Here is a 27142-nt window from a genome sequence, read left to right on the forward strand (position 1 = left end):
TGGCTCTGACATCCCTAGGAGATGTAACCCTCCCAGCACAGCAGACTCCTTGATCCTTTGCCTCCTCTGATCTTTCCCCCTTCTTTCACTATGTATCTGCTAGGACAAATCATTTCTCGGCGCTGAGCAATTAGGTGAAGAACTGGAGAGATGGCTCAGTGATTAAGAGCATTTACTGCTCTTGCAGAAGACTTGGATTCAATTTCCAGCAGTCACATGACTGGATCACAACGGTCTGAAACTCTAGTTCCAGGGGATTTAATACCCTCTTCTGACTTCAGACTTTTGCATGCATGTGGTACACACACACACACACTCACTCACCCACAATAAATAAATAAATACTTAATTAAAAACAATGAGCAGTTAAGTAAATGAAAAAAAAATAAATGTTTTGCTTTTATTGCCGTTGTTCTGGTCTTCTCACTATGTAGTCCTGGCTGTCCCGGAACTCACTCTGTAGACCAGACTCTAGAACTCAGAGATCTGCCTGCCTCTGCCTCCTGAGTGCTAGGAATTAAAGGCGTGCACCACCACCATCCCGCTCCCACTGCCTCATCTTAATAAGGATTTTACTTAAACCCTGACAATCATGCAGTCTGAAGTCATCTGATATTTTTTTGTTTCATGTTGAGCAACTAAATCCAACTTCCCAAAGAAGCATAAGATTCTCCTATTGACCAATAGGCGCTTTCGCTGTATTTTGAAGAATGGGGGCTGCTCCAAACATAAATTGCAAATTAAGGTCAACTATAACTGAATTTGCTATAATTTTGATTTTTAACAATCTTAAGAAACAAAATGCTTGTCCTGAAAGCACGATGCCCAGATTTTGATCCTTAGAACCCAAGGAAAAATTGTGCTGTCACATACGTGTACCCCCAACGCTGTGGAGCTGGGGGACAGACCGATACCTAGGGCTCGCTGGCTAGCCAGCCTACTAGGCTAGCTCCAGCTCAGTGAGAACGGCTGGAGCAGTCACACAGCAAATAGAGAAACCACGGTAGTGCACACCACTCTTAATCCCACCATTCTCCCAGGTACGTAGGAAGAGAAGCTTGGCTGAGGTTTATGGGCCAAGGACATAGATGTAACCTGTCTTTCTAACAGACGCTCTGGGCAAGGAACAGGAAAGGTAATGGCATTGCCTAACTCTCAAAAACCCAGGGTGCCAGACCTTGAGAAGCTTGGCCAAAGGTAGACACACATTCTGTTCTGCGTGCTAACATGGAATCACTACACCCATGCATGTACTGGGCATGCTTTGTGGGCACGGACATTTAAACAAACCAATGAGTGTTAGTCCCCATTGGTTCCCATTCTCTTGCTCATACTTCCAGAACACCAGAAGGAGAGCAGGCAGGCTCATGTTTAGCCACTGGAATTTGATTGGCCCTTCACTGTGACCCTAAGAGGTGGGTACTCCATGGAGAATAACAATATGGAGAGATTCAAGCACTGACCCACGGGGCGAGCAAGATGGCTCAGTAGGAAAAGGTGCTCGCTGCAAAACTTGGTGACCTGAGCTTCATCCCCCGGTCACGCATGCGTGGTGGAAGGAGAGAACCGGCTCCGAAAAATTGTCCTCTTGTGCTACGGCAGGCCTCCCTCAATCCCATCACAATTTTTTTTATATAAATTTTATTTTCTGTTCTTCTAGTTGTTTTGTTAACCCGATACAAGCTAGAGTTGTCTGAGAAGACAGAACCAAAAACTGAGAAAAATGCTCCCATAGGACTGGCAAGATTGTAGGGCATTTTCTTAGTTCAACGATTGATGTGGAAGGGCCCATCTCCCATCCCCTCTGGGTGGTGATCCTGGGGTGCATAAGAAAGCTGGCTGAGCAAGTCGTGAGGAGCAGCAAGCAGCTTTCCTCCATGACTGTGCTTCATTTCTGCCTTGCGCTCCTGCCCTAACTTGTTTTGATGATGGACTGTTATGTGGATGTGTAGGCGAAACAAACCCTTTCCTTCCCCAAGTCGCTTTGGTAAATTATCACAGCAATAGAGACCCTAAGACACACACATCACCCGCACGGATGCCCACTGTATACCTGATGACCACAAAGGCCAGAACACGGCATCAGATCCTTTGGGACTGGAGTTGTGAGCCTCTGTGTGTGCTGGGAACCAAATCCTGGGCCCCCTTGAGGAGCAACCAGTGCTCTTAACCACTGAGTCAGCTCTCCGGCCCCAAGGAAATGTAATTAAAGAAAAGGAAAGGAAAAGAATGCACTCCTAGTTGTACCAATGCATTTGTAAAGGTGCTAGAAAATAAGCAGGCAGATTCAGACTGAGGCCAGAAGATTGCAGATTCAAGACCAGCCTGGGCAACTTAGTCAGCTCCTGTCTTATAATTAAGAAAATAGTGAATAAGAAGAAGCCTGGGGATATGGCTCAGTGGCCCAGTGCCTGATTAGCCTGTGTGAGAACCTAATTTCTACACCTCAGTACAGGGGGAAAAAAATCACAAGTAAATCATTATCACCCTTTCCCTTCCCCCGCCCTGTGTGCTCCTAGTTTTATGTGACCTTGACACAAGCCAAGTCACTGGAGAGGAGGTGAGAAAATGCCTCCACAGGATCCAGATGTAGGCAAACAAGCCTGTAGGGTGTTTCCTCAATTAGTGACCCCAGCCCATTGGGGGTGGGGTCACTCCTGGGCTGGTAGTCCTGGGTTCTATATGAAAGCAGGCTGAGCAAGCCATGGGGTGCAAACCAGTAAGCAAAACTCCTCCAGGGCCTCTGTGTCAGTACCAGCTTTGCCTCCACGTTCCAGCCCTATTGAATTCCTGCACTAACTTCCCTCCAGGTCTCTCTCCTTTTCCTTCCTTTCTGTCCTTCCATTCTTTCTTCCCCGCCTTTCCTTTCTGGTGACCAGTTCAAACGACATTGAGTAAGCAAGGTATGGGTCTTCATGTTGGTGGACAGAGGTGCCAAGAATTGGATCCTGAAGGGACACTAGTCCGCTGGCGCTGTGGCTTGGTGGGCCTGCCCTTCTCTTCCGTCCCCTCTGCCTTGGCTAAAAAGATTAAATTACATTCCTAAAGCTAGCCACCAAGGTCTATCCCCTTATTTGGTCACTTCCTCCTCCTGAGGCTGACTACCAAAATCCAGCAATCAGAAGGCCTCTTTGGTTCACCTAATTAACAAGCCCAATTAAAATTAAACACCTCCTCCTAACGTGGGGTTTCCCCTTTATGGTCATTTGTCGATGTGTTAAGTCTGTCTCCTCTCTATCCTTTGTCCCTCTGGGATAAATATCCCTGCTCCCTTCCTTTGTTCCCTGTCTCCTTTACCACAACACCCTCGCCCATTCTAACACAGACCTCCCCTTTTCTCTTAAATGTGACACCTACAAGGTCTGAGTCACAAAGCAGCCACTTTAACTTCTCTGCTCTCTGTGAAAACAGGCATTTGGTGTGTGTGCTTTGTGCCTAATCCAGGGTCTGGAAGGGACCCCCACTGTGTGGGAGTTCTCCTGAGGTCCTACAGTGTATGTAGGCCAGGGGCCTCTTCAGGGCATTGCCTGGTGCTAGAGCTGGAGGGTGGTAACACAAAACATCCACGTGGAGAGTCGGCCTGCTATGAGGTGTCGAACTCCAATATGGGAAAGAAATAGAACATTTAGTTCAATTTAGAGGATTTTTAATACTTAATAATTTAATAATTAATAATTTTAATTTAGTTCGACATTTAGGGGAATTTTAAAATAATTTCCAGGACACTTCTTTCTGGAAAGAGCTAAAGCTTGGGGGACGGAGCGATCAGTTCCACCCACTACTTATAGCTGTAGAACTTTGACCAGTGTGAGAATTTTAAATTAAGACCCAATCTTCAAGGTTGTGGCATAAGGTAGAAGGAAAAGCCACACCTTCGTCTTGTATATAAGAGTGTTATTAGTTTGCTTTACAAACCCAGGTGGGGGGGGGTGGAGATGGCTCAAAGGAAAAAGTGCTTGCCCTGCAATTCTGAGAACCAGAGTTCAGATCCCAGCACCCACATGAAAACATGGCTTAAATGGAAGCCCGCTCAAGAGGCTGACTCGGGATTCCTGGGCAAGCTAGTTAGACTAGCCTAGTTTAGGGTCAACGAGACTCTGCTTCAACTAAATAAACGAAGAAGAATCGAAGACACCCTGTCAACCTGTGGCCTCTACACACACCGGCTCCTCGCTACATAGGCCAGGTTAGCTGACGTGCGGACATTCTCGACTGCTTTCATTCCTGGTGACATCAGCCTGGAATGCTCCTTAACACTTGGCTGGTGTGCTTTCTCACACGCTTTCACGACTCAATCTTTGCTGTGCTTTGCTGAGGTGGCACTCTGCCTCCTACGTGACCGCTTTGCCCTGCCCTGTTCGGTCTTGGCCCGAGACCTCCAAGGCGGCGGTGGACCAGAGCCCACACCCGAGACCTCCTTGGCCGAGAGCAAGGCCGGTGGGGCAGTTACAGCATCCAGCAAACGCCCTCCCTTTGATCCGAATGGGAGGGCGACCGCAAGGTGCGCGCGCATCTCCCGGGCCAGGGGCGGTGCCTTTGGATTGGCGCGGGCCGAGCCGCGGCGCGGCTACTGATTGGCTGCGCGGGGTCAGGCGTTGTGGGCAGAGTGGACGCCAGTGACCCCGGGGGCTGTGTGGGGTGGGCGGCAGCTTGGAGCGGCTCACTGGGTTGGGCTAGGTGCGGACTGGCAGAGGGCCAGGTAGGGGTGTGAGCGCTGGGTGCGGTAGAGCAGGGCCAAGGCCAGCCGTGCAGCCTCCGCCTTCCTCCCTTAGGATGCTCTGAGGGCCTCAGCGGGGTACCCAGTCCGCACCGAGGGCTGAAGGGCCATAGGACCGGGGTTAGTGGAATAGCTGACTTCTGTCCCCTTTAGGGACTCCGAGCAGGTTGCAACCTGGCCTCCCTGCTCCTGCCACACTTCCTGTCCTGAAAAAGGCAAGGCGGGAAGCTCGTGCTGTTGACAGTCCTGCCACTTGAGTTGCAGCTTCTCCTGCCCTGTATCTCAAGTGTGAGGGCGTCAGCAGTGTGTGTGTGTGTGTGGGGGGCTTTCCTGGAAGGAGGAAAGGTGTTTTTTTTTTTTTTTTTTTTTTTTTTTTTTTGAAGAATAATCAAGCGCAATGCTTAAACATTCCTGGTGGGAAACTAAAATGGTCGAGACATGGAAAGCAGCTTGGTGACTCCACAGAAAGCTAAACGGAATCCCGTACAAGCAAATTACTCCTGGATATGCACCCAAATCGAGTGAAAGTCGATGCCCAAATATTTGTGCGCAAATATTTGTAAGCGCTTTTCACATTTGTCAAAAGGTGGAGCCAGCTCAGTAGATGAGCTAGTGGTGCACCAGCTTTGGTTAGCTGGCGATAGCGTTAGCTGAATGAAATGGCATGACCACTCACTCCAAGCTATGGTTGAGGAGAAGGTGTTTACTGTAAATATGAGGGGGAGTACAATCAGAGGAACGGTCCAGAGCAGGGAGAAAGCAGACCAAACATGGCCAGCCAGGAGAGAACCAGGCCATAGAGGAGAGAGGTGGGGCGAGCAAGAGATAGGGCCAAGGGGATCAAGAGCCAAGAGGGCAGGGTTATGTAGGAATGAGAAACTGGGGGAAAGGAAGCCACGAGCTGGAGAAGTTTAGGGCAGGGGGCGGGGTGAGGAGAGCTCAGAGGAGCCACAGGTACTGAGCCTGGAGGCCAGCAGACTCTTTGGTATGTCAATAGTTAGACATTTGCCCCAAGTTTTCTTTTGAACCTCATCCTACAGGTTTATGCTACGCAGTGGGTGATTGCCCAAAGTATAGGGCGGGGCAGGGAGTGGGACGGCAGGCATGGGTTCGAAGTTGTCTAATTCCGTTTCTGTGGAATATGAGGCAAGTGCATTCACATTGGCTGTTACAGGCGTGGGGAAAGGTTGGCTTGTGGGTGATAAGATTCGGTGTCACTGCTGAGTGGTTGTAAGAGTTTTGGGTAATGAAAATGTTTTAGGAAAATATGGTGGCTAGACGATTCTGAGAGCGTACCCAATGCACTGAATTGCTCGCTTTGGGCTGCTGGACGATTCTGAGAGTGTACCCAACGCACTGAATTGCTCACTTTGGGCTGCTTTTGTGTCATGAAATTCCACTTGAGTTCAGAGTAGAAATATGTGAAATAAACAAAGTTACCTTTTATATTCCCCTTCTTCCTTTCTCTGGTTTCTTCAGTGGTCTACAGTGTTTGTTATGGCCCTGCCTGGCTTGGGCTACTCACTGCTCCTCTATGAGACATGGCCCAGAGGGAAAGGGCCTTTTTGTCTTTTCTGACCAAGCAGTCACCTGGGCCCACAGCCCACATGAGTCACACAGCACAATCTGCTCCTTTAGGAGTTCTCTGTAAGCTTGGAGAAGCCCTGAGTATTCCCAGTGGGAGGGCAGGGTGTGGGGGCAACCTCCCCTGCCTCTAGCAGTCCCAAAATAGAGCCTGTGGCATTTGCCCACGGTCAGTGTTCAAGAATCAGCCCTTTGCTAATACCCCGAAAACTGAACTGCCAGTTGTAGAATAGACCCTGTGGCGTTTCCCATAGTTTGTCGTGAAAACATAATATAAAGAAGTCATGAGATTGGGGCTGTTGGAATGACTCAGAGGTTAAGACTGCTCCTGCAGAGGTTCTGAGTTCAATTCCCAGCAACCACATGGCAGCTCATAACCATCTATAATGAGATCTGATGCTCTCTTCTGGTGTGCAGGCATACATGCAGGCAGAACACTGTATACACAATAAATAAGTTTTTAAAAAAAGTCCTTGAGATCTCTACTTCGCCAAGTACTGACCATAGGCACAAAGAGACATTTAAGATTGAGATGCATGTGAAGAGCCCAGAACTGTACAGAAGGTTGACATGTGATAGGAAAACTAGAGAACAATGTCAGGTTAGCTTCTGTGCTTTGAGGTGGGTGTTTGAAATCAGGTGCAGGTGAACGTTAAGACAGGTATAGAATCTTGTGCTGGGGTCCTGGTCACAAGTTCAGCCATTGCCAGCCTGCGAGGAGGGCTATGCCACCAGGCTTTGCCTTTGGGTATCACTGGGTGTGCTGGGATAGTTTTATGTCAGTTTGACACAGACATCTGAGACGAGGGAACGTCAATTAAGAAAATGCCTCCATAAGTGGGTTGTGGGGCTACAGAGATGACTCAGTGGTTAAGAGCACTGACTGCTCTTCCAGAGGTCCTGAGTTCAATTCCAGGCAACTCCATAGTGGCTCACAATCTATAATGGGATCTGATGGCCTCTTCTGGCATGCAGGCATACGTGCAGACAAAACACTTAAATAAACAAATAAATAAAACAAATGGGCAGTAGGCAAGCCTGTAGAGCATTTTCTTAATTAGTGATTGATGGTGGGTGGTGCCATTCCTGGACAGGTGTTTCTGGGTTCTGGAAGAAAGCAGGCTGAGCAAGTCATGAGGAGCAAGTCAGTAAGCAGTACTCCTCCATGGCCTCTGCATCAGCTCCTGCCTCCAGCTTTCTGCTCTGAGATTCTGTCCTGACTTCCTTCAGCAATGGACTACATTGTGGAAGTGTAAGCCAAATAAAACCCTTCCTCCCCAACTTGCTTTTTGGTCATGGTATTTCACTGCAGCAATAGAAACCGTTACTAGGACACTGGGTATGACTGAATAGCAGATTCTGGTGGGCCCTTTGTTCCATGCCCAGGTTAGCCAGGAAGCAAAGCTGCAGTTCTAGGGATGCAGTGCAGCCCCACCTTCACTCTCTCACTGTTTCTGGAGTGGGGGGGGAGGACATTACAACCGTGACAACTCAACCGTCCTTGGAGTCAAGGTCAGGTGGTCACAGCACTTGCTGTTGATGTTGTAAGAGGGTGCTCAGCTATCCTGCAGCATCCCAGCAGAAATGCTGCCATTGGTGTTATGACTGTGGCTTCTTCCTTCTTGTGGACTCCGAGTGTGAGTCTTCTGCTCCTGGGAAGCTTCGGTTGTGTGTTGGCTGTGCATTTTCACTGATGACGAAGGTGGAATCTGACTTTCTTTCAACTACCATGATTAGGTGTAACGAGACGTCTTCTCATGGGAGTTCCTGTAAAGTGTGGGACCGAAGAACTTACTCTCTACAGTGATGGGAATATCGCGTGTTTCTCGTAATGAAAACCTTGAAGTTAACCCACACTTCATTAATTTATCTGGGTTTGAGTTTCAACTACACATTATGGTAACAACAATGAAAGTACAAGATACTTTTTCCTCATGCAGGCTTTGTGATGAGTTGGGCAACCACAACAGTGATTGAACTTTTGAGCAGTTTCGTCAGTCCCTGTAAAACAATGCCCACTAACAGTCACTTCCCTTTCTTTTGTTCTACAGCCCATGGCTACTTTTAGTCTGTTAACTGACTCTTGATTTGTGTATTCAGGACATTTCATATAAAAGCAATTATACAGCATACTGACTTCTGTGTCTTCTTCTTGGCCTCAGAAAGGTGTTTGTCCATCCGTGTTATGCCACACATCAAGACTCCATTCTTTTCTATGGCTGAATAAAATACCAACATATAAATGAATTTCATTGTTTATTCAGTTTGGATGGATTTTTGTGTGGTTTTTGTACTGGCCTATTCCATAGTGCAGCAGTGGACATTTACGTACGTTGGTTTTTGTGGATCTATATTTTTATTCTCTTGGGTATACCAAAGAATGAAGTATCAGCCGGGCGGTGGTGGCGCACACCTTTAATCCCAGCACTCAGGAGGCAGAGTCGGGCAGATCTCTGTAAGTTCGAGGCCAGCCTGGTCTACAAGAACTAGTTCCAGGACAGGCTCCAAAGCTACAAAGAAACCCTGTCTAAAAAAAAAAAAAAAAAAAAAAAAAAGAGTGAAGTATCGGGCCACATGGTACCTTCTGAAGAATGGCCAGTGTGTTTCCCAAAGCAGCTGTGCAATCTTAGATGCCCCTCCATCAATGGGTTCCAATTTTACCATATCCTCAGCAACATTTTTTTAAGCATTATAATTACAGCTACTCTCGTGGGTGTGGAGTGCTAACTCCGTGTGTTCTCACTTGTATGACCTGGGTGGTTACTGACACAGAGCTTCTTTTCACGTAATTATTGGCTATTTCTGTTTCTGCTTTGCAGAACTATGAGGTCCAATACCTTTGCTAGCTTAGAATCGGACTATTTGTCTTTTTATTGCAAAAGTGTAATAGGTGCTTTTGTATGGTGAGGCCTCATCCATCCCCTATGAGGTACATGCTCTGCACATGTTTTCTTTCATTCTATGGCTGCCCTTCCTTCTGCCTTTTTTTTTTATAGTAAATTTTATTAAATTATAAAAGTTTCCATTTCCGCCCCCCCTCCCAACACCCTCCCACTCCCCCCACTCCCCCCTCCTTCCCCTCCGTCCCCCAGGGCAGTCAGGGTTTCCTGCCCTGTGGGAAGCTCCAGCTCCCTCCCCCTCCCTCCAGGTCCAGGAAGGCGAGCGTCCAAACAGACTGGATCCCCAAAATCCAGCATATGCAGAGGAAACAGGTCCCAGTGTCATAGTCAATGGCTTTTCAGAAAGACCCCGGGCCAGCCACAGTCAGAGAATCCGGCCAAATTCCGAGAATCTGGCTAGATCACGTCCTCGTTCAGTCCCAGTCCGACTGGCCCTGGTAAATTCTCATCAGATCCGTTCCCTTGTATCAGTGGGTGATAGCATCCCTCGCAGTACTGATTTCGTCTTTCATGTTCCTCCTCCTTCCGCTCCCCCTCCGGACCTCGGGGGGCTCAATCCGCTTCTGCCTTTTTTTGAGGCAGGGTCTCACCATGCCCTGTGGTTCTCCTACAAGTCTTTCAAGCAGAAGGAACATCCAAGGTGGGGAGAAGAGTGTGCAGAGGACAGAACGCCGTACCACAGCTAAGGCTGCCCTTGCTACCTTTCAGGTGCCTGCTGCATGGCTGGCTCAGAGCTACATCATCAGCATTTGAATTGGTCAAGACTTATGAGAGAGAAGCTGTCTGGACCAGCAATATCTCTAGAACAGTTTTGCAGACAATAGTTTGTCTGGGGTCATCAAGATGCTAGAAGCCCCCGAGGTGAATGTGCAGAGAGGGTCTGGAGGCCTGGGAAGGAGACCACCAGCTCTGCCTGCTGAAGACAAGGAAGAACTCCATAGCGCGGTGTCCACAGGAGGGGAGCTGCAGGGATGCAGACCCTGGCTGCCCTGAGCCCACAGTGGTGGCTTCCTGTGTGGGGAGAGAAGAAAAGTCCAGGAACAGAATGTACCAGCAGGAGAGAGAAAGGTAGAGTCCAGCCCGGAAGGCAGAATAACTGTGAGTCAGAGGGTCCCACCCTACCCCCAAGGCAGTCATGCAGGGCGAGATGGTTCAGAGCAAGGAATATGGGAGAAGAGGCATAACGTTGTGGGCAGAGGCCTAGAGTTTATCAATCCATGAAGCAATTTGGATTAATAAAGGGACCTGGCATTGAAAGTGTTTCAGTTGAACACCAAGCCCCTGCTCAGGAAGCTGATATTCCCCTGGGTATCTTGTAGAGTCTTCTTCCAGGAAGTTACTTCCGAGAAACTCTCCCAACACTGCCCCTCAACTCAACCTCTCCATCACTGCCTTGGAATGGGAAGAACAGGTGGCCCAGACATTTCCTCCGCTGTCTACTCTGTGTCTCCTTATGACCCTCCTTCTAAGGTAGAAACTTCAATCACACTCAGATAATCTGGTCACCACCCATTCTGGTCAGCCCAACTCTACTTTCTACTCCTTTCTTGCTTAGGGAGTTTACAAATCCCACAGCATCTTACCAGCATCAGAGGCAATCCCAGAGATGGCTGAGCAGGAGATGGAGGAAGTTGGGTGAACAGCATCTCATGAACTGCTCAGAACTTTAAGAATGTCTTGCTCACCCATTCTGGACACACCCTACCTGAATACCTCTTGTTCTATGGAACAGGAGATCTTGTTACAACAGAAAAACAAATTCCTTTCCCAGCTGAGACTACTTACTACACAAACGGGTGTTTTTGACCTTTACTCAAGAATATTTTCAACTGGATTTACAGCTGTGTTCTGACATTGCCAAGCTCTGGGGCTCAGGACAGAAAGGAAGTGTGCTGTGTGTGTGTCTGTGTGTGTTATGTTGAAGCACGAGTAATAACAACTCATGGAGAGAAATTGGGGTTCAACCTGAAGATCCAAAAAGCAAAGCAGCCAGCCACTGGCTCTCAACCTCAGTCCAAGATGGCGATCCTGCCTCCAGGAATCTCAGAATGAGACTGTGTCTGAGAGCAGTCTCCTCCCATTTTATAGTCCTCTCTAGTTCTCGGATTAAAGGCATGCACTGCCTGGTTTCTATGACAACTAGTGTGGCTACTGGGATTAAAGATGTGTGTTACTACTGCCTGGCCTGTAAGGCTGACCAATTGGGGCTCTTTTACCCTCCCAATCCCCAGGCAAGCTTTATTTATTAAAATGCAATTGAAAGGCCATTACAGTATGGTGTGTGTGTGCGCGCATGTGCATGTTCCATGTGTGTTTGAGAAGCAGCCAGGTCTGATCACAGAAAGACTTCCTTATAACACACGTCACGTAGCGCCATCCCTGGCATGGTGACTCTCTCCCATTATAATCTGCCTGCTTTGCAAGCTCTGTCGAGTAAAGTTCTTTTCCTCTCCCATCTAGCGGACACGGGTTCAGGACAACTAAGGTGTGCGGCATCTCTAGGTTAAATCACCCACCATCAAGTACAGGGTGCTTCACTGAGAGTTTCCCGAGGCAAAGACTTTATCACTGGCAGGAATGATCCCGTGAGAAATGAGGGAGAAAGGACAGGGTGAGGAGGTAAGTGTGTCAGTTTAGCATCATAAGGTAGAGGAATTGCCTTTTGATACTTGAGCATTTTTTTTTAAAAGAGTGTTATGCACAGCAAGGCTGTGGTGGTGTGGTGTGGTGCACACCTTGAGTCCTTGCACTTGGGAGGCAGGGGCAGGTCATCTCTGAGTTCAAGGCCAGCCTGCTCTACAGAGTGAGTTTCAGGACAGCCTGGGCTATCCAGAGAATCCTCTTAGTAAAAAGGAAGGAAGGAAGGGAGGGAGGGAGGGAGGGAGGGAGGAAGGGAGAGAGGGAGGGAGGGAGGGAGGGAGGGAGGGAGGGAGGGACAGTACAAGAGTAGGTTAAGGTCATCTTCTGTCTTTTGTGTTTTTTTTTTTTGAGACAGTTTCTCTGTGTAACAGCTATGCCTGTCTTGCAACTCACTCTGTAGACCAGGCTGGCAGATCTGCCTGCTTCTGCCTCCTCAGTGCTGGAATTACAGGCATTCTCTACCACTTCCCGGTGGGTTAAGGTCATCTTTGGCATCCTTGTAGCATTACTCTAGAGTTACCAGCAGAACCTTAAACTTCTGTTCAGGTGACATTTGCAGCAGAAACTCAGTCATTCTTGCAGCTCCCATCTCCAGTGCTTTTGATCCTGGCCTTGGACACTGTTCCAGTCGTAAGTCAGGCCCAGGGCAGCCATGCGGTCGATGAAGAATGTCGTGAAGTTGACATGCCAGCGGTACTCACTGGCAGAGTAGTCGTAGGGGAAGTTGTGGAAGCCCTCACCTGGAAGAGAAGCACGGGGAGCAGTCGGGGGCTCGGTGACTGCTGTTTCCTGATCTTCGTACATCTCTTACCTAGAAGGTACCTTGAACCTCAGAGAATCATGCTGCTGTTAACTGAATAGATGACCCTGTGTCTTCTATCCTGTGGAAATAAAGCGACCTCAGAGGCATCGTGATATTGAGTGATCTCACTTTGATGATGTGTGGAGGATTTGGGGGAAGGATGTTTCTCTTGTGATAACTGGATGAGGGAAGATGACTCTACTGGGAAAAAAAACAGAGCAAACATAAATCCTGACCGGAGACCCCACCGGCTCTGTGTCTGTATGGGGAGGCTCATGTGGTCTGGTGGGGGACAGGAGGATAATGATGCTTCTAACAAAGGTAAGGCAGCTCACTCTTCCCCATGCTATTGGTGTTGCCTGTTCGGTGTGAGAGATTCCAACAGAAAAGGCACCAGCAGCCAAAAGCCAAAGGAAGGGAGGCCAAGGACCAGAGTCCCCTCAGCTCCAGGCAGTTCCCTGGGTGCTGCTGTCATCTTTGATCTTAGGGGAGGGAGGAACTAATAATCAGAACCACTCTGAAAACACTTAGAGATTCCTTCTAACTGTGGATATTCTGGGAATTCCTGAGATGGGCGTTCACTTTAAAAAGTCAATACACGTTTTTAGGTTCAGGGTAATGACTGTGCCGGTTAAATGAAAACTTTACAGACTGTCAGCTGTAGGCAGAACTGCCTTTCTGACGATTCCCTCAAGAACAAGAGCACTGCCGTCAGCTTTAGCATAGAGAACAACTAGTAAAAGAAGTGGGAAGTGAGAAACCCCAGATAGTTAGGAGTGATATGAACAAGAGGCAGGGAAAGGGATATCGAACCCGGAAAGGCTTCTGACAGGGCTCCTGGTGTTTAAGGATTCTATCTGCATGCTCCGTTGTCCACAGTGTAGACTTGGCGGGGGTGGGGGCGGGGGTGAGGGGGTGGGGGTGAGAGGGCACCTGGCTAAGGCTGCCAACAAAGGATTGTAACTTCTATATTCGAGGCTTTGAGTGTTAGATTTAAAACAGAATGAGGCAAGGGTTGCTTGTAGCAACTGGGGTATCAGAAAAGACGTCTTTGGAGATCAGCTTTCTCAGATAACTTGAGCATATGACAGCGGGGAGGTAATTCAAGATGCAATGAAACAAAAACTAATGTGGCAGGAAACAGCTGGAGAAGACCCAAGGGTGAGGTAAGAAGACAAAAGACAAAAGACCAGATAAGAGGTAAAGAAAGAGTCTGGCAGCCACTCTGGACAACAAGTCCTGAGGACATGAACTGAGGGAAAGTGATTTGTTTCAGGAGGCTCAAAGTAAGAGCATCTTCAGAGGAGGACAGCACCCGATGGAGAAAGCTTGGGCAGGAAGAGGAAGATCCACTCAGAGTGGAGCACTGAGTGAGTGAACCCCATCAGAGTCCGAGTCCCTCTGCATTTACATTGCTTGTTTAAACACAAGACACTGAGCTTCACTGCCTGCCCCTTGACCCTGCTGTTCTATTGGCTTCCTAAGTGAGAGCCTAGCCAACCAGAGGGCACAGGGCAATGACAAACTTAAAAGGATTTAATGTAGGCTGGGCAGTGTCTCACACCTTTAATCCCAGCTCTTAGGATGTCGGACACAAGGAATCTCTGTGAGTTCAAGGCCAGTTTGGTCTAAATAGCAAACTCCGGGAGACCCTGATTAAAAAGTGACTTGATTCACGTGGCGTTTGGAGATCGTTTTGGAACCTGATGTTTTTCACTGTTTCTTTTTTATAGTAGGCATGTTGCCTGACTTTCTTATGGGTTTCTTATATAATGCCTAATTGGGTTAGCCTTTTGATGTTCTTCATTTTTGAGACAGGGCCTTACTATGTAGCCCTGACTGGCCTGTAACTTGCTGTGTTGACTGGATTGGCTTTGTACTCAGCTAATAAACTCTAGTTTTAGACAGAAGAACTGAGACACAAATTATCATTGAAAACAAATTTAGGAGTTGCATGTGCTGGCTCATACCTGCAATTCCAGCCTTTTGGAGGCTGAGGCAGAGATACTGTCACAACTCTGAGGCCAACCTGGGCTACAGAGTGGGTTCCAGGCCAGCCTGGGTTACAGAGTAAGATCCTGACTTAAAACAAACAAATCTGGCCAGGCGGTGGTGGCGCACGTCTTTAATCCTAGCACTTGGGAGAGAGAGGCAGGTGGATCTCTGTGAGTTTGAGACCAGCCTGGTCTACAGAGCGAGTTCCAGGACATCTAGGGCTGTTATACAGAGAAACTCTGTCTCGAAAAACAAACAAATCTCTGGTCTTTCAGAGGGCAGAGAATCCTAACTAGCAGACCAATGGATGTGCTCACGCTGTAAACAGCTGATTTACCCTGAGCTCCCACTGAAGTTGGCACAGTCTCTTGGGCTCCCGTGTTATGAGGGCGATGCCCGCAAAGGTGGGCAGCACTCTTCGCCAGCCAGATGGCACTGAGCACCAAGGCATAGCTCAGTAAAGCGGCAACATAAAAGCTATGTAGAAAAATTTCACCCCAGCAATACCAGGGCACCAGCGTGGGCAGGAGGAAACACATGAGCAGGAGGCCAGGCTCGTAGTACCTACCGGGAGAGAGCACACGCCGAGTATGGAGAGAGGACGCTCACAACCACGGGAAGCATCCACTCCTGCAGCGTACCTGCGTTCTTCCTCCTACCTCTAGAGTATGGGGGAAAGGATGAGGGCTGAAACCATCAGGAGAGAGTGGGGTAGACAATCTGTTAAACACATAGTCTTACATAATTTTTTTGGTTGTTGTTTTTGTTTTCTGAGACAGGGTTTCCCTGTGTAACAGTCCTAGCTGTCCTAGAACTAGCTCTTGTAGGCCAGGCTGGCCTTGAACTCACAGAGATCTGCCTGCCAGGCGAGTGCTGGGATTAAAGGCGTTTGTGCCACCACTGCCCGGCCTTGGCCTTATATAAATTTTTAATAAGGCAATGTGGACACATTTAATGACTCTCCCAGGATCCCACCACTAGAGGCCAGTGTGTCAAGTCTACTGCCTGTCCCCTGACAAGAAAGTCATTATTCTTTTCCTCGGAAGCACAAAACTATGTTCATCAAACAGAGAGGGCTAAATCACAGCCTCAGCAGTCAAGATCTGCTGCTTGGGTTCTTGTCCATCTGCCTTTGAGTTCCTTTTTTTTTTTCTTTCCCTCTATTTTTCAAGACAGGGTTTCTCTGTGTAGCCCTGGTTATCCTGAAACTCACTCTGTAGACCAGGCTGGCCTTGAACTCACAGAGATCCACTCGTCTTTGCCTCCCAAATGCTGGGATTAATATTTTATATATTCTCTCTTGTATCATGATTATTTAGTACTTGCCTTGTCTCTCAACCTCAATAGACTTTAAATTCCTTGAGGGAAAAGACTCGGCTGTATTCATTTTTATGTCTATGCCTATCTAGTTAGTGATAGCAGATCAAATTGTATTTAATTGCATTCAGGAAAATTGCTCAAAGGGCGTGGAACTGAACAAAACAGTAAAGTATCGCTATGGTCTCTGAGCCATTAAAATGGGTCTTGAACATACAATCTCTCAGTTTTTATTTACACATTAAATAAGAGGAAAAGTGGGGCCTCTAGACTGCAGGTGTTCTGCGCCCCATGCCCTCACCTCCTCTGGAACATGACTGGTTTATCAGCTTCTAGGTCAGACATGTCCAGTTTTCCGCCCTTCTTTTTGACAGCCGGGTGTTTGCGCACGAGCAGCCAGCCCACGTGAGAGAAGAAAAAGCCACGCCGGGAATTGTGAGGGTCAGCGTGTGTTTCTGTGAACTTGTGGTGGGCACAGTGATCTCGGGCCCATTCATACACGTCATTCTGGAGGGACAGGAATGAGGACCCTGGTATTGAGAAAAGAAGCCGTTCTGGGGGAATGCAAGGTCCTAGGTGTCTGCCAGGGCCTGGAACTCAGAGCGTCCCAGGACTGTCTCCCAAGGGCCTTGTGGAACCCTTCTGCACACTTACCCCCAAGAAAAACTTATAGTCTCAGACTCAGGAAATAGCACTGTTGCTTCCTGAGAGTCTGCGGTAGGAAGAGGGCAGGTGGGTCCCTGCTCTCAGTTTTATTGGCAAAGAACAGCAGTTCTTCAAGCAAAGAATGTTGGACAGAATCCTAATGGACGGCCTAATCCTTGAAGACGGGGAATAAGAAGCAGGTGGCCTTGGGGTCTGGCGTGCTGGTCGGTCTTCCCCCACTACGGGTGGGGGAAGCTCTATGTTGATACTTTCACAATGACAGGTTACTCAACTAGTAATAAGAGCAGCATGTAAGTTATGAGCTTGGGCACATTTCTTAAGGACCTCTTATGTGGGACTCTTTCTAACCCTTTAATTATGCACCAATAATACCACCCTCTTCCCTTTTGCCCACAGAGAGCAGGAGCGTTCAGGGTGTAAACCACCAGGGCAGAGATGATCATACACATGGGTTGGGAATCTCCAATATTACATGCAACAAAAGAAATGAGTTTTGTTTTCTGTTTCCTTCTTATCCCACTATGAGCCCCACTTTGATACCCTCTCCCCAGAGGACCAGCTATCTGGTGCCAGCTGCTGTCATCGAATCCCAGTGAAGTCTCCTTTCTCTAATTCCCTTCCTTCTGTCTCATACACTTCTGCCTCGAAGACCTCAGGAGCGGACACAGCCAGCACGGCAGCCACAGGTGCTGTCCCAACACTGGTCGATGAAACTACTTATTAACACAATTTCACCATCTGAAATGAGGGATAATAACAGTCCCCACCTCTTGAGACATCCTGAGGACTCAATGAGCGCATCTGTGCTAAATGCTAGCCCAGTGCCTGCCACGGAGGCCCTGCCATTAGAAATGTTTCCGTTTGCTATCTGAAACAAGAGTTCTTGGGGCTGTAACACTTGGTTCTCATTCCCATCGTGGTGGGATCCTAAGGCAGGCATCACAAGGGGTAAGTTCAACATAAAAGACCAGGACCAGCGCCTAACTGACGCAGGATGGCCTTTTATACTGAAGGACCGAATCAGCTGTACTGTGTGAAAGCATAGGCACTTGGTCGGAAATGACTCAGTAGTAACTAGAGACCCTTTCCTCCCGCCTCCCTACCCAGTGACTCGGAAGTATCTCATGCTCTCTGGGCCTCAGAACTAAGCTAACACTTTACATGGCCACAGAAGACTGGGGGAGGCAATGGCTGCCCCTGCAGCCTGCTCTCAGGGTGCTGATTCCCTCTGGTCTGCCCTGGGCCATCAGTAGAAGTGATGCTGAGGGTGGAGCGGGTGCAGACGCTCACCTGGACAGCCATGTGGTTGGCCAGGATGAGGAAGAGCCTCAGTGCACTCATGCTTTATAGGTTCGGTGACTCCACAGGTGAAGAGCCCCGGCTGTGATACCCAAGCCAGTAAACACACATAGCACACACACATTGCAAGAAGAGACAGTGGAGATCACCAACAGGAAAGCGCCTCTGCTAAGAACGTTGGGACACCTTTCCGAAGCTCCATTGTGTCTTTGTAAGGCTTGGAACGGGATCTGTTTTCTCAGGAGGAATCCTAGGGATATAAATAGATGCAGGACCCTTTGACACCAAAGCACTAGAGATGAGACATATCCCAATATGTGGGACATGTAGGCAGGACATTCATGACTTGTGCCGCTCTCTGAACAAAGGGAGAGCCAGGCCTTCACTGATTTGCTGGAGTGGCAGCTCGTGGGCAGAGGAACCCACTGTCTTTCTGAAGCTTATGCCGGGTAGCTGCCTAAATATCACAAAGGAGGGGTATAAACAAGCACGTGCCAGGCCCTCAGCCAGTAACCAGCTGGAGGCCTAGGAGCTTATTTGTTTCTGTCTCGGGGACGCTTTGTTCCCCAAGGCTGAAGAGAATACCCTCCCCTCACAGACTGTCCACTTAGAAATGGAGACAAGCTAAGGAGGGGCAGGTATTGAGGATGGAGGTCAGGGAACAGGGTCCCAGCCATCGTCTTTGTGCAGGAGCGCTATGCCAGGCCCTGTGTCCTTTGACCTTCGGCTAACTTTCTCTAAAGTGTTGAAGGCCATCAGCTATGCCCACAGTGCTAAGGACCATATACGTGGGCGTTTATGAGCCAGCTCAATCTGGGCACTGCCAAATGAGAAGAGACCCAAGTGGCAAGGGACACACGTGCAGTGCAGAGCTGGGACTATATAGCAGTCAGTACAATAGCATGTCATCGCTGTAGTAGAAGGGTGGCTCTATCAGGGACAGCCAGCCCTGTCTACAGTCTCATTTAAACAGAGGCTCAAGCTTTGCAAGGGTATCACTATAAGGGTATACTATGTTCACTGTATACCTTGAGTGGGTTAGGTGCTACTCACATGACATCATAGTTTAGGAGGAAAGCGGTTCTTGTTTTTCTAGCTCAACAAGACTGGCAGAAGTGGAAGCATGGTTTGCAGCTAAGGTTTCTGGCAACAATGTATTCTGGCTCCCACTCCAGCATCTACTTCCAGACAACAGAGCACACCAGCACTGTCCTACTTCACTGACTTCAAAGACTACACAGCTCAAGAGACTTTGTAGAATCCATGATGGACAAGGGGACACCGATGTAGCCCTCTGTCCCTCTGATTGGTAGCACTAACATAAAAGCTGGGACTTTGGTAAACAAACAAACAAACAAATAAACAGAAAAACGTATGTACAATACTTTAGGGGCCAGCTGGAAACAATGGAGCCTCAAAGGCTACAGAACTTTAAGACTGGAGATCCCACACATTGTATAAATGGCCCTGTATTCTTCCAAAGCCAAAAATGACAGATTGCAAATGGAAAGATAGTAAAAAGAGAGGAAACACAGCCTTGGCTCTGGGGTTATTCCTCTCCCTGCACTAGCAACCGACCTGCCAAGCAGACAGTTTGGTCAAGCTCAGAACTGAACCGAATGAGGCCTTCAAGGAGGGCCCAAGGTGGAAGGGAATTAAAAGGGGCCGAAACTATTTGAAGACTTCCCTCTTAGGGAGGAAGAGAGAGAGAGAGTTTGTAGTCTTTAGAGGAATGCTACCCATGTCTGGGTCCATTATGCTGCAGCTCAAATTTGGGGTTTTCAGAGGAAGAAGAGGCCAGATACTACACAGCTACCTCAGCAGGACCACACCCCACGACCTAAGGATAAAGCACCCTGTTATATATGGGAATGGGATACCATGTGATGCGAACAAACTATTCCCACCCTGAAAACATGCTTTAGGCCACCCTGGGACAAGACCCTGAGGAAGGAAATACCCAGCTGTATTTCCCTGAGGAACCTGGACATTTTCCAAGATGAAACTGCAGAGTCCAGCTCTCAGCACTTAGAAGACCTAAGAGGACTGGGCCAGATGCAGCTATCTTCTGGCTAACTAGCCTCTTTTTACCACTACCCTTCAAGAGAGAGTAGCCAGAAAGAACCCACACCTGATGCTGCTCTAGACAACGTCCCAGCATCCTCCTGAAGAGAACCTGCCAGAGTAAGTGCCTCTGCATCCACACAGGTTCTGCTTGCTCTCCCTGTTCAGGTTTCAGGGGTCACACGTGACAACACCTGCACACCTGTAGATGCCAGGGACAGCACCACCACCAGCCCAGGCCATGAGTCCCTGAGGGCCCGTGTAACACGAGGGCCAGGCTTGTTGGGGTTTCTATCCTGCCCAGTTCCCGCAGCCATTCAGCCCCAAAGAAATTCACACAGATAGTCTATACTAATGATAAACTGATTGGCCCATTAGCTCAGGCTTTGTATTAGCTTTTATAACTTATATTAACCCATTATCCTTATCTATCTTAGCCACATGACTCAGTACCTTTTTTAGTGGGGCAGGTCACATCCTGCTTCTTTGGTGATCTGGGCAGGAGTGGGAGGAATGGGCTTCCTCCTTCCCAGAATTCTCCTGTTCTCATCTCCCCGCCTCTACTTCCTGTCTGGTTGACCCACCAGAACTTCCTGCCTGGCCAATCAGCGTTTATTTAAAACGTGATTGACAGAATACAGACAATTCTCCCACACTAGGCCTGAGCTAAGACAGGCCATGGACACACTGTCTCTCTCAGTACAGCAGCCGGTACAGTAGGCTGGGCTACTCAAGGGTTCTAATGTCTGCCAAAGAAGACGTGTTAGATGGTGTAGCATCCATAGCGTCCATAGATGAGATGAGCAGCACCAGGCTGGATGGGGAATGGAACAGGAGACACTTCTGCAACCCTCTTTCATTCTAAGAACATCTTGATTGGCATACGCTGCATCCTGGAGACCTACGTGGAGTAGGGGGGCCAGACACCTGTGCACTTGAGTCGTACAGGAACCGTTTCCTCTTCCTCCCAGCAAACCAGCTTCGTCTGGATGGGGGTGAGGTCCAAAGAGTTGTCTGCAAGTTCCCTGGGGGAGGACAAGCAGACAAGCAAGAAACCCACACAGAGAAGCTTGCTCAGGAACAGTGGCTGCTTTGTCTCCTGTCTGTTCCTCCAAGCCACCATGCGCATGGGCTCAGCACCCATGTTAAGGGACTCCCAGAGCTGATCGTCTTGCACCCCGATCAGGCTCTTTTTCCAGCCCAGCCGATCCCTCAGGAGCCAAAGGGAAAAGGATGGAGACTCCCATACAGAACACAGCTGCTGGCTTGGGTTAGAATGAACCTCATTAAGGAAAAGGGAGACACCAAGACACTGGCCCGAGACAAGGGGAGCTGCTCACCAAAGATCTAGGTGTAGACCTTGCAGGAGGGAATCAGTATGATCCCATACAGGGCCACCACATGCAGCAGGGCCATGAGGATAATGTTTTTCCAGATGTACCGTACCCCAGCTTGGGCGGGGGCCCCTCCTCATCCTGGTAGCTGGGGTCATGTATATCTTCCTTCATCTCAGGGTGGATGTATTCTTCCCATTATGGAGAATCTTTTCTAATTTCTCCCCTTCATTCATCATCCCTACTAGCCAGCAAGGAAAATCTGTGTTCTCCAGTGTAGGTCAGGGAAGAACGGAGTACAAGCACAGGCCGGACCTCCGTGCCCAGGTTAGGTGGGGTTAGCTGGAAGGGATTCCCATGAAATTATGAATCCAACTAAGAACAGATTGCACTGTGACAATAATTTGCTTGCTACAGTTTAGTCACAGAAGTAGAAAGCAGAGGAAGTAGCGGCATCTGCCTCATGCTTTTTAGGACTCAAGGAATTATTATTGCTTTCTTTTTTAGATGAGGCCTTGTATTATCTGACCTGCATCTCGGAATCTCATCACCCCAGCCTCCTGAGTATTGGGATTTCAGATGAGTGCCACTGGGGTCTGCACCAATATTTATGATAATTTCCAGGAACATCATGAAATAACTCCAGCCTGGAGTGGCTGGCTATACCTGTAATCTCTATACTCTGGAGCCAGAGACAGAGTGACCATGAGCTCACAGCCAGGACGGCCTATATGTGGCTCCTGGCCAATGTGAACTGTGGAGTCGGATGTTGCAATGCTATCCCCTCCTCAAAACAACAACAAAACCCAACTTGGAAGATGTGCAGCCTTCCTTTCCATGGACAGTTGGAAAAATTATTAACGAGTTAATTACGTGAATGCAAGTGAGAAAAATTTTATAAAGTGAATTACTGTTCCTCAACACAAAGTCTCAAAGTTGTGTGATATTAAACTCATTTTTGGTAGAGACGTGGCTATAGAGGGTAAAATTATGCTTCTGCTGCGGAATATTCCTTCACACTGTGAAGATGTGTCACCGTGATTGGCGGAATAAAGAGCTGAATGGCCAATAGCTAGGCAGGAAGAGGTTGGGGGAGACTTCTGGGGACAGAGAGGACTCGGAGAGGAAGAGCGCAGGGTCACCAGCTAGATGCAGAGGAAGCAGTGTGGGGAGTATGGAGAGATGAGGTAACGAGCCACGTGACAGAATGGAGATTAAAATAAATGAGTTAATTTACATTATAGAGCTAGTGGGACAAGCCTAGGCTCTGGCGGAGCTTTCATAATTAATAACAAGTTTCTGTGTCATTACCTGGGAGCTGGCAGATTTGCTATATTCTTCAAAGCCTCTTGTCAGGAGATTGAGTCCCTCATCTTTTTTTTTTTTTTTAAAGATTTATTTATTTATTGCACACTGGTGTTTTGCCTGTATATACTCTGTGTGAAGGTGTCGGATCCCCTGGAACTAGAATTACAGACAGTTGTGAGCTGCCATGTGGGTGCTGGGAATTGAACCCAGGTCCTCTGGAAGAACTTCCAATGCTCGTAAACCGCTGAGCCATCTCTCCAGCCCCGAGTCCCTCATCTTTGTTTTCTTCCTGTGGGTCCCAAGTATTTCCAGATGTGTCCATCTCAACGTTGTCTCACCCAGTCACTAAGAATAAGAATTGTTGGGGTCCTGAAGCCCCCAAGTGAGAGCTGTTTGATGTGTGGGCCACATACAGCATCCACCAAAATATCTTACATAAGCAGAGGTTTTTATTATACAGCAAAGCAAAAAGGTGGCAAGTTTGCGTTGTGGACAGACGGTCTCAAATTTTCAGCACAAAACTCCTCACCATGAAGAAACTTTTACCTTGGGTCCCGTCTCCTTGCCGTACCTACCTCTTTCACTTCACAAGATACTGCTGTACAATTAATTTTGGAGTCAAATATTGATCTGTCCTGTCAAACCCAAATATTCCCAGGACCGTTGGTCTATCTGATTGAGGTGATTTGGCTCACAGGGATCAGCTAAGCAGCATGTCAAGTCTTGCTGCATGCACTCACTCAGCCGCCCGTACTAGCGGTCCCCTGTTTTTAAAGCCCATGTACACGGACAGGAAGTCACTGCTTAGAAAAGCCCCTTCTCTGTTTGCAGGTATGCTGACTCTCAGATGGCCAGGACTTACCAGAGCTGAGACCACAGAGTAGAATCCAGCGCTTCCAGGACTGAAGCTGGATTTTTGCTTCAGAGTGTGGGGCTGTGTAGCAAGTCAAGTGCTGAACTCGGAACCTGCGCTGTGCTGTATAAATATAGTGGCTGTCTGGGCCCAGCCTCACTGTGTAGGCTGTTGCCCAGAGCTGTGGATTTAAAGGCATTGGCTGGCTGGGTCTTTTATTTCCTCATATACCTTTATCCCCTGCCAAAAGGGTCAAGGTGTGCAGAGGCAGCTGGCCTATGCGGCCCCAGGCAGAGATGAGAGTGGAAGAGTGGAGGGGATAAAAAACAGGCCCTGGTCAAACGGGAGCAATGTGATGTTGCTTACATCACATGCGGTCTTAACATAATATAACCCCAAATCCTGTCCCTGTCTTTCCCCATGAGGAAATGGCGAGTAGGGCTGAAGAGAATGCTCAATGATTGAGAACATGGCTGTTCTTCCAGAGGTCCCGGGTTTAGTTCCCAAGGTCCACATGGTGGCTTGCAACCATTTGTAACTGCAGTTCCAGAGGATCCTACACCCTCTTCGGGCCTCTGAGGGCAATAGATATTCAAGAGGTGCACAGACGTACAGAGAGGCAAAATGCCCATACACATAAAATAATCTTTAAAAAGTTAATAATACGTTTGTCAGTTCTGGCCTCCTCATTGGTCAAAGACTATCTGATGTTACCTCATTAACCATTTCCCTGGCTCAGCTCCATCTTCTGGCCTCCATGCCACCACCTACCTCTCTTCTCTCCTTCCCTCTTTTTTCCCTCCTCCTTGCCTTCTGCCACTCTCCTGTGGGCATGGGAACACTTGAGATTTCATTCTGGAAAAGCAGTATCTAGTTCAGCAATACAAGCCCCAGGAGAGCCTGGCACATGGGGACATTCCACAGGAGAAAACGGGAAAGTCATGGTGGCAATGACCGCGCACAACTCCACCCTGCCTACCTAGTCTTCTAGGAACGTGAGGGGGAGGGAATGGCAAGAACCAACGGCTCTGTGGCCCTCATTTGTATTGGAAAACCCATGGTGCAAGGAAAAATAATGGCACTGGCCTTCCCACCAACTCTGAATGCTATCCTAACCCTCCAGCACCACACACACAGACAATACACACACACACACACACACACACATGCACGCACACATGCAAGTACGCTCGCGCGCTCTCAGACCTATGTGCATGCACATCCCATACTTAGTTAATGGGCAGGTTCCACAGGGTAAGGACTCTGCCAGGAATCAATGGGCATTGGCTCCCCCTGGGTCCACCACCATGCCTATGCCCTCAGAACATACTGGGCCTTTGTTTGTTTGTTTTTCGAGACGGGTTTCTCTCTGCAGTTCTGGCTGTTCTAGAACTCGCTCTGCAGCGCAGGCTGGTCTCAGAGATCTCAGGATCTCAGAGATCTGCCTACCTCTGCCTCTTAAGTGCTGGGATTACATTTAGGTGTGCCTATGTTCCGGCTCATACTGGAACTTTTGAGAGATTCTTGATGTCCTCTGTAGAATTTTGAGTTGTCTTGTGTAAAAGAGGCAGGAAGTACAGACAGGCATTTATACCCAGCAGGAGGCTGAAGGTGTAGGCAGGCGATGGAATAAGAACAGAGAGCAGATATTGGATGATCCCTTTGAGATTTAATTTGCTGAAGCCTCCTCACCCTCTGAGGTAGCTACTCCATACTTCCGTTTTAAAGTGTCAAGTGGAATAATCAAACAGCTTGGTCACGGTCACACCAGCTAGTTTATGGTAGAAGGAGGAGTTCAGGGCAGAAATGTGAGGCTGATGCCCAAGTTCCTGAAGCCTAACCCTATTACCCAATGCCTCTTTGACGGCTGGCGGTGCGTTTCTCTCTTACAGACAGGGAGCAGCCTCTGCAGCTCTCCCGAGCCTCCACCTAGGCCGACAACTTCCCGGTGCAAACTGCAGGGGGCGGCGCCTCCTGATTGGAGCGGGCGCGGGCAGAGCCGCAGCGCGACTGCTGATTGGCTGCGCGGGGTCAGGCGCTGTGGGCCGAGTGAACGCGAGTAACCCCGGGGGCGGTGCTGACCGGGAGTAACCCCGGGGAGGGGCAGCTCGCCTCTCCCTTTGTCTCCTCCGGCACAGGGTTCGGGGCAGGCAAGCCTGCCTGGGCAGCGACGGGGCGTGGGAGCGGGGGCGGGGCTTTGTGCGTCTGAGCAAGCACCCGCGACCCGAAGACTGAAACATTGTGCACAGCTGCTTCCTCCTGCCCCAGGCCCCAGCTTTGTAGGAGTTAAGTGTGGGGTTCTGTGTGAGGCCTAGTGGAGGGTTCTAGGAAAGATGGTTATGGAGATTCCCGAGGGGATGTGGCGAGTGTGCCTTAGTGACTTTGGAGGACAGGCTGCCACCTCCAATAGTGGAAAAGTGGAAAAGGCTAGGATCACTTCTCCTAGCCCGTATTTTATGGGGGAAGGGGTCCAGGACTCATCCTGGAACTGTTTTTGTTTGTTTGTTTTTTTTTTTTTTTGGTTTTTTCGAGACAGGGTTTCTCTGTAGCTTTGGTGCCTGTCCTGGAGCTAGCTCTTGTAGACCAGGCTGGCCTCGTACTCACAAAGATCTGCCCGCCTCTGCCTCCCGAGTGCTGGTATTAAAGGCATGCGCCACCACCGCCCGGCTCTATCCTGGAACAGTTTTGATAATGCGGAGTCAAAGTCAGGGGTGCGCCTAAACACTGCTGGTGGGGAGGGAGAGTGGTTCGGCCACTGTGGACAGCAGGTTGGTGACCCAAGGAGGATTGAAGAATTACCGCAAGAGCCCACAGCTCCATTCCTGTTACACAGTTAGAAGCAAATACTCCAGTAGTTGTGTAGTGTTCATACCTGTGTCGCCGGGCACACAGGGCCATAGACTTGCCACCTCGGTATTTTCATTGTGATTAATTTTAACTGTCAGCCTGACTGGCTTGAGACTCACCAAAAAGATAGACTTCTTGAGTATGTCCGAATGGACTGACTGAGGAAGGAAAGAGTCGCCCTGAATGTGGGTAGCACCTTGACACACACTGGGGTCTGAACTAAAAAAGGCAAAAGGAGGTCTCAGGGAGCTGGGCAGGAGCCTTTCCTGACAGACACAATGTCACCTCATGCTCCTGCTGGCAGAGCTGGAACACCTCCCGACGCACCTTCCCATGTAAGCCAAAAGGAAAACTTCCTCCCTTAAGTTGCTTTTGTCTGGTATTTTATTAACGGCGTGGAAAAGAACGGGCACACCTGTATTTCTAGGAATTAGGAAATAGATATTGGGAAAGGAAAACGGACCTGTGTACAGTTTGACCAAAAGTGTGAGGATCTGCTTCCTTCCCTCTGTGGCTGTGTGTCTGACAGTCTGTAGAAAACCGAAGAGACAAAAGCTAGAATGTACACACATTTAGCTGTGAAATTTAACTGGGCAAAGGAGACTGCTCCCCAGGATAAAAGAGGTGCTGGGGTGGTGGCTCAGTGCTTAAACTCCTTGCCAGACAGGCTCGAGGTCCTGACTTCAAATCCCAGAACCCAGGGGAAGCCAGATGCCGCAGTGCACATCTGGAATCACAGAACTCTGCTAGGGAGATGGGGGAGGGAGAGACAGATGGCTGCCCAGGAGTTCCCAGGCCAGCTAGTCTGGCGTTGGC

General features: G+C 48.8%; 1 pseudogene; it reads right to left on the reverse strand.

Annotated features, from left to right (window-relative positions):
- LOC125403573 (acyl-CoA desaturase 1-like) overlaps positions 1-21853 on the reverse strand; it is a 33062-nt pseudogene extending 11209 nt beyond the window's left edge.
- Between the last annotated feature and the right edge of the window lie 5289 nt (positions 21854-27142).

The sequence above is a fragment of the Myodes glareolus genome, chromosome 7, assembly GCF_982192425.1.
Source record: "Myodes glareolus chromosome 7, mMyoGla1.1, whole genome shotgun sequence".
Taxonomy (NCBI): domain Eukaryota; kingdom Metazoa; phylum Chordata; class Mammalia; order Rodentia; family Cricetidae; genus Myodes; species Myodes glareolus.